Genomic DNA, 12,786 nt, shown 5'->3' with positions numbered 1-12,786 from the left:
CGCCGATCGGATTGAAATTTGGATCGGATTGAAAGAGGTGGAACGGACACGTCCGGTAGTAAAATAGTTGTCATGTATACACTGGATCGGATCGTTCTCTGCTACTCTTCCCTTCTGCGCATGTTCAGAAAAGGAGGCGCAATATTTCTCTTATCAAAAAAAGCCACCACGGTGTAGGCAGAGAGGGTTAAAGCTAGTAATGAAAGATCTTTGGTTAGGTGTAAACATAAGCACTGGGCGTGAGGTTGAACCATATTTTCTTTTAGGTCTATGGGTTGAACAGTGACTGATAACATGGCATCGGAAGAATAGGCTATTTAGTTTCGTGACAATTTCAAAACAACCACAAAATCTGACAGCATCTTTGAAGTTTAGGAAGTAGCCTACTAGGCTGCAGGCAGTTGGATAGGCAACGCTAACTGGCAGCTGCGTAGGCTTTGGTAAAAGCAACGACTGAAATGCAGTGATGAAGTCTCGTTTTCTGAAAGCCAAATATTAACAGGTAGGCTATGTTTCGGAGACTACAGTGGAGACAGATATTTTGCGATGTCTGAAAGAACAGTGTGGAAGCTAGGTAGACGGCAAGGACCTGATTGAATGCATTTCCGTACAAGTTTGAATTTGTGTTGCTGGGACTTGTTGAACAACATCTGAGGTGCAAAACAACTAGCGAACAGTCAGACGTTTTTGTGGTTTGCTACCCCGTCAGATTACAGGATAAATTATCAGCTATATTTTTGGCTTTGGAATACTTCTGTATGACCGTGCATGAAGTCAGCATTTGCTGACCGACTTGCTGTGCAGTGTGAAATCGGCCAGTGAGTGTGTTAGGAGGACGCAATTTTAGTTTATATTTTCGTCGTTTTAGTCATTCTAATTATAAGGAAAAGAAACGAAACTCTAGGCCTATGATGTTGCTTTTGAACAGAAGAAAGCAGAGGCAGAGGATTGGAAGTAGGGAATATCTCACGCCTAAACGTCATAGGCTATATAAGCTCTCACGTCCATCTCGGGGAGCAAAACTGCAAGCAGGCTATATGTGCGTGAAGCTGCATGTAAACGCGCGCATCCAAAATACTCCTTGCCATGTAAACTTCCACCGATCCGATTGACCGATCCGATTGGTCATTCCGATGGTTGCATGTAAACGTAGCTATTGTCGCACAAGTCGGGTATGGCGAGTATACCGTCCGTTTAATACAGAGACCAGGGATGGCAGTGGGGGTGATACAGAGACCAGGGATGGCAGTGGGGGTGATACAGAGACCAGGGATGGCAGTGGGGGTGATACAGAGACCAGGGATGGCAGTGGGGGTGATACAGAGACCAGGGATGGCAGTGGGGGTGATACAGAGACCAGGGATGGCAGTGGGGGTGATACAGAGACCAGGGATGGCAGTGGGGGTGATACAGAGACCAGGGATGGCAGTGGGGGTGATACAGAGACCAGGGGTGGCAGTGGGGGTGATACAGAGACCAGGGATGGCAGTGGGGGTGATACAGAGACCAGGGGTGGCAGTGGGGGTGATACAGAGACCAGGGGTGGGTAATTCAGATCTCTTGAGTGCCAGTGTGGGTAAAATGGAGCCCAGGAGGGCCAGTGAGGATAAGAAGAAAAAGATCCAAAAGTGACAGTAGGTAAGCAGAAAGAGAGGCACTTCTGATATTAATTAAAGCATTGTCTTTTCCAAATGGCTCTATATGATAAAATATTGACAATATTTACAGATCAATATAATGTACTATATCAGAAAATATACAATATGGCATAGTATGAGCTCTTCATGTGGTAGTGGTTTTAGTTCTTCTAAGAATAGAATAGAGTATATACTTCTTTGATCCCGTGAGGGAAATTAGTTTCTCTGCATTTAACCCAATTTAACCGAATTAGTGAAAACACAGCACACAGTGAACACACAGTGAGGTGAATCACACATTAACCCGGAGCAGTGAGCTGCCTGCCCAACCAGCGGCGCTCGGGGAGCAGTGAGGGGTTAAGTGCCTTGCTCAAGTTACAAGCCCGTAGTCTAACCAGTAGGCCACGGCTGTCCCACACAGGACGAGGATCTCTAACACCCTTTCAATGATTTATTTGTCCATATTATTCTTTTGCTTCTTTGTTTTGTTTGTTTGTTGACATAAACAGTTAGTGTGTAATTTTGTTGTAGGGATAGTGTGAAGTGTACTGTTCATGAAAGCTGTGATAAGTGTAACTAGAGCAGGTTAACAGCTACTGTATATTATAGCGTAACTAATATCTTTTTAGATTGAGTTATGATATATTCTCTCATTCATTTCAGCAAATGTATCCATTTAACTTAGTGTTGTTTACTGTTTGTGTCCCCCTCCAAGGGGTTACATGAATGTATTATATTCATAAAGCAAGAGAAGATGATAAGTTTCATTCATAAAGCTGATTGTGTATAATGATAAATATAATGTGTGGACTTTAAATAATGTTGCTTCTGAAATATGAATAAATTGTTATTATCATGGTAATTACAGTGCATGAAAATGCACTGTACTGTTCTTCCTAGTTATAGTGCATGAAAATGCACTATACTGTTCTTCCAAAGTATTCTTATTATTATAGTGCATGAAAATGCACTATACTGTTCTTCCAAAGTATTCTTATTACAGTGCATGAAAATGCACTGTACTGTTCTTCCAAAACTACTTCTTCTTATTATTCCGCTGATCAAACTCATTTTTTCTATTCAGCTTGAACCGTTTAACCTAGAAACTTCATTCAAACGTTGCAACGTAGGTCTTCAATAGGGGCATGCTGCTATGTATTTTTCAACTTTGTAACTTTTATACTTTTTAAACTATAAATTAAAAACTATTACAAATTTCCCCATAGACTTAACATTGGCCTCTATGACATCACAGTCGGATCGTTAAGCAATTAGAATCTTATGCCAGGTGGCCAGCCCCACCTGCAGCAGCCCTCTCTCTCTCAGGCTTAAAGCATACAATCTCTCTGTGAAGACTACATGTCCTGTTAAACTCTCTTTCCACAACTGTTTCAAAATAAAAGTCCTCACTGCAATAATACACTATTAAATCATTTAACCATTGAAACTACTCAACTATTTAACTGTTCAACCATTCCAACTGTCAGTTATCTTCAACTATGCCTCCAGTCAACTACATGAGACCTCCATGTACCTAGCAACCAACATAGCAACCATTAAAATTAAGCATTTATGACCGTTTCCACAGCAACCAACATGATTTTACTTCAGTAACTTCTTTATTCCTGATAGTGGCAGCCATGGATACCCTATCAACAAATGTTTCAAAATAGAAGTCCTCAGTAGCAAGTTAGCTAGTTAGCATTTTTAGCATAGCTGCTAGAAATGATTAGCTAAGTTAGCTAATCAACCTAGTTAGCATTGTTAACACAAATGTCTGATGGCCCCCACCCCCCATACATCCATGTTGCGGCCATGTCTTTGATCTTTATGTTATGAAATCAGTCTCTTGTTTCTATTATTTAGTGCAGGACTTTCTTCCTCCGCACGCTGTGACATGCCTGCTGACTGTCAGATAAGCTAATACAAATTGTAGGCCTTATATATCTGCCATCTATTGCATATGTGCATTTTGTGTATAATTAATTATTACTAGATTATTTCGCTAAAAAACATTTAACTTCTTTAGCAACCAACATAATGTCTCCATTCACTTAATTCAAACCATTCATAACTTCTTACCAACATCCATTTAACTATCAGTCTATCAGCATTTATTAAACTTGTGCTGCATGTTTGTTATGCAACCATCACAATAATGCGCTTAATGTGCAGAGTGCTTGACTCCCTATGCCTTTGATGCTAATATGTCTTTTTTATGTCTGTTTGTAATCCAGCATTTATTGGTAATTAGCCATTCAGCTGGCCAGCCTGTTCACGTGAAACCTTTCAATCATTCACGCCACATTACAAACATTTCTCATTCAATGCCCAGGTCTTCGACTGTGCGGTACTGGTTTTCATTTGGCAAATTTGTCTTACATTGACGTTACACTGAGGAATATCAAGGTATCAACACACCCAAGGTAAGTTATTTAAAGGTCATTGATTTCTAAAGTAGCCTTAATGTTAACTATGTCTTAAGAATTGTCCCGATATCTAACGTTAACTAGATAAGTAAGTTAGCGAAGCCTGTCTGTTGGTAACGTTAGCTAACACTAACTTTTAGCAACCGGCTCATAACTTTCTATTTTTTGTATTTCAACCAAGGGGAAATTAAGTTAAAATGTATCAGATAGTGTAACTTTTCATTGAGCATAATGTTTCTAATGTTAAAGTATTAACAAGTCACGTAACTTCTAGCACTACTGGATTAGCGATATAGGTCTTGATTCTAGGTTACGTTAACGTTAACTACAGTAAATGCCGATACAGGTGTTGATGATTAACTTTAGGCTACTTTGGCATGCTAGTCACTTTCGTCACTCGCTTTGTAACGTTAAACACCGTGTGCCGTTTGCCGTATCACAACCAAAGTTATATGAAGTAATGTAGTGCTAATTTAAAATCTGTGGACGAATGTATTGTTAATAACTCCTAAAATTAGTCCGGCGTGTTCTGAGGATTAGCCACGTCTGTCAGACTCGACATTACAGTAGTTAGCGAGCTAGATAAAGTTAACGTCACCGAATTAAAGATATGTTAAATATCCGGCATACCCGCCATCTACCTTGTATAACATCGTTAGCCTGATTACCATCGACTTTCAAAGGCTCTGCGAGACTTTAGTCTGACCAACAGCCTGTGCTAACATGGTTTCTTGCAAGCGCTGGTTGACCCGCCTCCTTTAAGTGCCTCGATTTGCTACTGGTAGATGTCAGAAAGCGGTTTGCCGAGTTTAAACCAATAACAACACTCTTTCCTCTGCCTTGAACACGCCTCTACCCAGAGCCGTTTGAGCTGCTCAAAGTTGATTGGTTCTCGACCAAAGGGGGCAGTTCCGCAGATTTCGGGAACTCAGAAATCCTTCTCAATGAGCAGTTGACCAGACCAGCAGCAAAAGCCTGAAGGCGTTGCGTCACTGGGAGGGCGTGCCAGGCTATAACATCGTAGCCAAGGACATTTGTTATTTCAATCGTGTAACCTAACGCTATTAGTGCATGTCGTCAAATGAAATATGTGCTTGTAAGTATGGATGTTTGTTGCAGTGTTGTAATGCAGTTGGATATTTTTCTGTCTTTCAGGCTTTTCCCATTTGAGACTGTGTGGCCATCACTCTTTGCTGTGAGTTTGCACTTTCTACTTTTCAAACAGCTTTGTCATTCATTTAAGAATTGTTTGTCATTTAATGTTGTTTTTTTTTTAGGATTTTATAGAATTGAGTATGACTAGTTTTAAACACAACAAAAACATGATATTATAATGCTATTATAGTCCTCACAAAATGTAACCTCATGTTCAAATGTCATAGCTGTAACTCCAGCGAATAACTTGAATAGTACTTGGTTATTAAGTCACAGAGTTGAGGGGTTGCTGCTGATGACTTAAAAACATAGCGGTGACCATTTTTTTTATGGAAACCTATGTAATGTTTCTAAATATGTCCTCGTAAATATGCATACTTTTTGCACTGTTGTAATATGATCTTTTTTCTTTCATTCCTTTCCCATTTCAGGCTGTGGAGTCATCAGTCTTTGCTGCCAATCTCTGTTGCCACTCGGTGAGTTTGCGCTCTTTACTTAACACTCAAGTTGTTTTGAGTGGTTTGTCATCCATTTAAGATTTGTTCGTAATTTATTTTTAGACTTTTACACAATTTGAGTATGACTAGTTTTAAACCCAAAACATAAATATAGTATAATGTTTTATACTATAGTCCTCTCTCAAAATGTAACCTCATATTCAAATGTCATAGCTGTAACTCGAGCAAGTAACTTGAATAGTACTTGGTGGTAACACTCCATAATAAGGGTCCTTAATAAATAGCAAACTAATCATTAACTAACCCTTTGTTAATAGCAAACTAATCATTAACTAACCCTTTGTTAATATTTGTTAATTGTTACTAAAATATCTATTTGCCACAAGTTAATGTTTTTTTCATCATTAATTAAATATTAGTTGTTTGCATATAAACTGTGTTAATGTTTTTAACAAATAGAAAGCAATCTATTAACTAATATTGTGTTAATAGTTAACTAAATGTTGTTTTGGCACTAATTAAGGCTAGGCTATATGTTAATATAAAAGTTAATGACATATTATTATTAACTAATTGTTATTAAACTGTGTTTCTGCCTTCATCCCAATATGAACCAATCCTCATAGGACCCTTATAATAAAGTTGGTTAAGCTTAATTGATATATTAGTAACTAACTAGTAGGCCTAGGCTATGGGTCTCTCACACTGGAAACTCACAAGGTTCACCAAGGTCCTGAAAGATGTAGGCTAGCAAATTGATGCGAAAACTAGCCTACACTAAAGAAGTCAGTGCAAATCAATCCTGTATGCAAAGAGGACATTATTATTTTTATTTTATTTTTGCCCGTTTTTATTGCCTGTCTCTCATTCTGTCTTTCTCTCTCATACTCTCCCTCGATCTCTTTCTTGTGCTCTGTCTCTCTCACTCTGTATGAAAGACTCTTATTTTGTAGAGGGTGTGGTTGCCTAGAAACGTCCTCCTGTGTACTTTAGCCTCATGTTAGTTTTCCTAAGTTACAGCGTTGGTGGAGTCCATGCCATTATGTTAGCAGCTATCACTGAACGAGTTTGCTGCCTATTGCCTACAGTTTGAGTTGTGTGAACACCTTGTGTGCGTGCAAAACACGAAGTAAGTGAAAGTAACCGAGATACTAGGCTGAGTCATGTGTAGGGCCTGTTGTTGGTGGGATATGGATGTGTGTCATGCTCGTTTGGAATGCTAACTTAGCGTTATGCTAAGCGGAGATTAGCCTCAAGGGAAACTTATACTTTCACTTTGGTTAGTAATGTCAATGCATGTATCCTGTCTTATGTTGTGTGTGTGATTGAGATATGGTTATGTTCATAGAATATAACAAAGATATCAGCTATTCAGTTCATTTAGGCTATCTTTATGTGACAGTAAATTGCCAATGAGCATTGGATGCAAATGGGGTGCTTAGTTTAACATGTGGCCTGCCTTGTTTATTAGACAGTGATTATGTGGTACAGTGACCGTATTACTAATGATGGCTTCTTTGGTTCCTTACAGACCACACATAACTTTATTGTTGTATGGCAATTGTTGAAGGCAACGCAATAAAAGAAATTAAAGGAAGAAACTGCTTCGATCACGGGTGTGCTAACCGACGCCACTTAGCCTAATCAACTCCATCCAAAACCAAGTTAACCAACATTTCCATTTCCAAGTCCTTTCCTCACTAACACTTTCTGTCTTTCTCTCTTTTTCTCACTCTCTGGTTGAACCCACTCGCTCTTTCTCTGTTTATTTAATATTTTATACATTCTGTTGTCATTCTAGTTAATCTTTTTTGATCAGTTTAACTATCATTGACTGCGTTTACATGGTCAGTGTTCCAGGAGACCATCAGGTGAACCATCAGTGGTCAGTGTTCCAGTAGAAAGCAAAAAGCTATTTGAGAGTTCTTTGACTTTATGAATAAAGCATTTTCATCCTCCTTCCCAACAATGTGTGCTGAGATCATTCATTTCCAGTGAGAGAGATCCAGTGTAAAATATTTGCTATCGTTGATAAATGTTATAATAAATATTTGTAAATGATTAATAATTACTGTTCCAACTTTATTATAAGGGTCCTCCATACTGATAGTTATATGTTACTAAAGTATTAATTAAGCTTAACCAACTTTATTATAAGGGTCCCCCATACTAATAGTTATATATTACTAATATATTAATTACACTTAACCAACTTTATTATAAGGGTCCTCCATACTGATAGCTATATATTACTAATATATTAATTAAGCTTAACCAATTACTTCAAGGGTCCTATAAGGAGTGGTTCATATTGGGATAGGTAGAAACACAGTTTAATAACAATTAATTAAATAATAATATGTCATTAACTTTCATATTAACATATAGTTTGTAAATAAACATTTAACATTTAATGATGGAAGAAATAACTTAATTTGTGCCAAAAATACATTTAGTTAACTATTAACAAATATTAATACAATATTAGTTAATAGATTGTTTTCTATTTGTTTAAACATTAACATACAGATTATATGCAAACAACTAATATTTAATTAATGATGAAAAAAACATTAACTTGTGGCAAATAGATATTTTAGTAACAGTTAACAAATATTAACAAAGGGTTAGTTAATGGCTAGTTTGCTATTTATTAAGGACCCTTATTATGGAGTGTTACCAAACTTATTTAATGCTTCTAAATAAGTCCTTGTAAATATGCATACTTTTTGCACTGTTGTAATAGATATGATCTTTTGTCTTTCATTCCTTTCCCATTTCAGGCTGTGTAGTCATCAGTCTTTGCTGCCAATCTCTGTTGCCACTCAGTGAGTTTGCACTCTTTACTTAACAAACACTCAAGTTGTTTGACTGCTTTGTCATCCATTTAAGAATTGTTTCATTTATTTTTAGACTTTTACACAATTGAGTATGACTAGTTTTAAAACCCAACACAAGGGAAATGTAAATATAGTATAATGCTTTATACTATAGTCCTCTCTCAAAATGTAACCTTGTAGTCAAATGTCATAGCTGTAACTCAAGCAAGTAACTTGGATTAGTACTTGATTAAGTCACACAGTTGAGGGGTTGCTGCTGATGACTTAAACATATTTGATAGAAACCTATGTAATGCTTGTAAGTATGTGCTTGTTGCAGTGTTGTAATGCATTTTTCTGTCTTATAGGCCTTTCTCATTGTGTGGGAACACCCGACTGTGTGGCCACTTGTGCTGTGAATCGCCCCTGGCTCTCAGTGAGTTTACGCTTTCTAAGAAACATTAACATCATCTGACCGCTTTGTCATTAATTTAGGAATTGTTTTTGTCATTCAATGTTGTTTTTTAGGCGTTTACACAATTGAGTGACTGTTCATTGTGTTTAAAGAGTCACTTCACCCCATAACTCCACCCACTTCACATTTCTGAAAACGGCTTTCAAAATGGGCGAGACGTTCTGAAATTTGGAGAGAGAGTGCATCACTGCTGCAACCAATCAACCATGGTGATTTCGTGTCAATCTGGGAATGAGTGCTGCAGACATGGCTTATCACAGGTAGGCTAATCAGGGCAGCAGGTGTTGGGGCGTTTCCAGGGGCGGAGTGGTAATCGGGAGATTCGGGACATTTCCCGCCAGGCCGGCCGGCCTGATGTTGCATTTGAACTGGCCCAAGACGTGCCTGAGCGGCCACTAGAACATTTATTATCATAAGATATTTTCACAGGTGCATCTATCCCCTGAAATCGCTCATCGTCAATTGTTATTGTTTGGAAACCAACCACTATTTAAACCATTTAGTTGCGATATATACCTTAGTCATGGTTACCCTACATATTAATTCACAGGCCTATTCATCTCAGTTCTCTCCCATCAGTGCATTTGTGGGTAGCCTTGGGTGTCTTCGTTTAATTCTTCATATCATTAAAAGTGTTATTTAACTCTTTTGGTCACAAATAAATTCAATATAGAACAGCAAAGCCTCCTGGGAATGGCAAATACGTTTGCTAGGTCAAGTCTATTACAGAAATGTAGGGGGATAGATGAGCGGCCCCTCCTCTAATGGCATGACCCTTTAGCCTGTCTTCGTGAAAGTAGCGTTTTGATAGTGAACGGATTAGCAGGTGTTTGCTTGATTAATATGGAAGGCAAGAAGAGGAAAGAGAAAGAGGGGGCTGAAAAAGGCAGAATTAAGAAGAAGCGACTGCTGGAGGAGCATGCATCTAATTGCTCAAAACAGATTTAGGCTATCCGTAGCCTAGTCCACAGCCATTACGAGTACAGGTAAATTTGACAGAATGAAAAACATTGACGCAAAGCTGAACTACGTTAGGCTACTTGCTAGACGGAAAATATCACAAGCTAGTTAACTCATGTAGCCTACATTTCAAACGAATCACTGGCTTACAGTTTTTTTCAGTGACTAACATAGCGTTTGTCCAAACAGTTGTCACGTTTTCAAAACTCTAAACACATTGTGGCCATAGGCTACCATTCACACATTTCATGTCGTTTTCGCACAATATGCAGGCAGTGAACACATTTCCACAATGCTTACATTTTCTTAACAAACAAGTTATACCTCTCAACAAAATGATGGATCGTTTTTCTATTATTTTACAGATGTTAACACATGACATCCCACAATAATTAAAACAATTCCAAACCTTAGTAACCTGTGCTTCTGCAATGGTATCAGTTCAAAAACAATATATCTCAGCTGATAATAAACAAACAATTGAATAACTGGCACACAGATGATGTTGGGTAAATTGGGCCAACCACAGCTGATTCCAGTTTGTCTTAGACTCAGTGGCAGGGGTTACTTTTTACATTTACATACACAGTAGAAGGAGGAGGTGATGTTTTTGGAAACAGAAACATAAAAAGACAAATACTGTAATGTTTGGATGAGGAAGAGTAAGAACAATGGGCCCAGGGAGAAGAGCAGTGAAAGGCGCAGTAGGAGGTGCAGGAGCAGTGAAGCAGTGAGAGGTGCAGGAGCAGTGAGAGGAGCAGGCCCAAGGAGAGGGCAAGGTAGAGATGTAAGATGCTTTTGAATGTGAACATTACAGTATATGTGGACATACAGTTCCCAACCAAGAAATTTAGTGTAAAAATGGTGTATTGCATGTTTTGCATTCAAATGCCCGTAAAACTGAAACATGAAGTCTGGACCTGGACCTTCATAGATTGACTATATTACATTTAGCCAACATTTTGTTTGTGTTTATAATATACGGAAGGTGGTCGTGCTCAAGGCATGGGTGGGTTGGGCCGGCAGTGGGCTGGCGGCGGGTAGGGGGCCGGTGTGGTCAAAATATTCCCGGTGGATTTTAGTGTCCCACTCCGCCCCTGGGCGTTTCAGTCCTAATTTGTTGGACCAACATGCCATGGCATGTTTTCAAACGGTAGTATGCGCGAGAGAGCAATATCTCCAATACAAAATCAGACGAAATGTTACTTTTGTCGAGAAACACGATTTTTGTCAATATTAACCCTGGTAATAGTACAGTTCACCACTTATGAGTATTTTCAATCAATCAACAGCTCAAAAAACCTATTTTAGGGTGCAGTGACCCTTTAAAAATAGATGTAATGCTGTATTCTGTAGTCCTCTTTCAAAATGTGGGCTCGTGTTCAAACACTACAGCTGTAACCTAAGCCAATAACTTGAATAAAACTTGATTTTTGATAGTCACAGTTGTGGGGTTGCCGTCTTAAAAAATTACTTAAATATATCAGTGACTATTTTTGATGTCCAAAACCATTGTAAGTCTTCTGAAATGTGCTTGTAAATATGCATGCTCGTTGTAATGGATTTTCTCCCTCCTGTCTTTTAGGCCTTTCCGATTGGAGGCTGTGAGGCTTACGTTTGACCTTGGGTCAGCTTTGGCGAACTGTTGGCACTTTGTGCTGTCTACCCCTCCCTGGCACTTTGTGCTGTCTACCCCTCCCTGGCACTTTGTGCTGTCTCCCATCCCTGGCACTTTGTGCTGTCTCCCCTCCCTGGCAAGCTGTGCTGTCCTCCCACTCCCTGGCACGCTGCCCTGTCTTCCACTCCCCTGGCACTTTGTGCTGTCTACCCTCCCTGGCACTTTGTGCTGTCTACCCTCTCCCCCGGCACTTTGTGCTGTCTCCTGGCACTTTGTGCTGTCAAGAAAAAGTGAAAGACAAAGAAATATCAAAGCTGAAAGAAATATCTGAAATATACCCGAAATATACCCTCCCTGGCACTTTGTGCTGTTGAACTGAGACTCTATCTGAGACTATACATCTATCTATCTGAGACTATACATCTATCTATCTGATCTATCTCATCCATCTGAGACTATCTATCTGTATATTCCCTGACACTTTGTGCTGTCAAACTGAGACTATCTATCTATCTATCTGAGACTCTATCTAGGAGGCGATCTGAGCGGCGAATCGAGAGACTAAACTACACTACCTGTTGGTTGTTGCATTCATTTTTAAAGAGAACAACTTGGTGAACGACTACTATATTAGTGTTACTATATTCTGATTATCATTAATTGTGTTTTGTGTACAGCTTGATTAATTTTTAAACTAAGTCTAGACAGCATTGATTGATAAAAGTAGCTGAGCCAAAAGATATTTGTAATATAACCTTGCCTTTTTATTTTGAACCAAGAGTTCTCTTTATAACAGTACCTTTGAGTAAGAAATTGTTTGACAAGAAATACTGTAAATTGAAGTAATACTGTAACTATTTCTACTGACAATAATAAACTTCATCTTGAATCCAGTTGAATATTCTTAATTGCACATACTGAAAATAGTTATTGTGAAGTGTTTAATCATGGGAAGAAAAGGACGATGCTCTGAGGCTCAGAAACAACACTGGAGGAAGTTGGACCTCTCTGAAGTTGATACACCAGATCAGCCTGTGTTGGTGCATAATGAGTTGAATGATAGACAAATGCAGGTAAACCATGTATCAAATGCCTCTAGGGTAGAGATGGAGCAGAATGGCTTTCAATGTGTTCAAGCAACGCATAACCAAGGTGATGTGAGGTATGGGGTTAACGCCAATAAGCAGTGCACATGCAATTCCCTGATGTTTCTAGCTACTCTTCATGACCGAACT

General features: G+C 38.8%; 1 long non-coding RNA gene across 3 annotated transcripts; it reads left to right on the top strand.

Moving 5' to 3' along the window:
* The first annotated feature begins 3,641 nt into the window (after positions 1-3,641).
* LOC134069348 (uncharacterized) lies at positions 3,642-12,343 on the top strand. Of its 3 annotated transcripts, XR_009936809.1 has the most exons (7): positions 3,642-4,063; positions 5,222-5,261; positions 5,653-5,697; positions 8,463-8,507; positions 8,867-8,934; positions 9,066-9,233; positions 11,519-12,343. It is a non-coding gene; the product is annotated as an uncharacterized LOC134069348 (long non-coding RNA). The 3 variants fall into 3 exon arrangements; XR_009936808.1 differs by having other exon boundaries at positions 3,642-5,261; XR_009936807.1 differs by lacking the exon at positions 9,066-9,233 and having other exon boundaries at positions 3,642-5,261.
* The last annotated feature ends 443 nt before the right edge of the window (positions 12,344-12,786 follow it).

Source organism: Sardina pilchardus, chromosome 21 (assembly GCF_963854185.1).
Source record: "Sardina pilchardus chromosome 21, fSarPil1.1, whole genome shotgun sequence".
Lineage (NCBI taxonomy): Eukaryota > Metazoa > Chordata > Actinopteri > Clupeiformes > Clupeidae > Sardina > Sardina pilchardus.
This window is presented reverse-complemented; position numbering and strand designations above follow the sequence as displayed.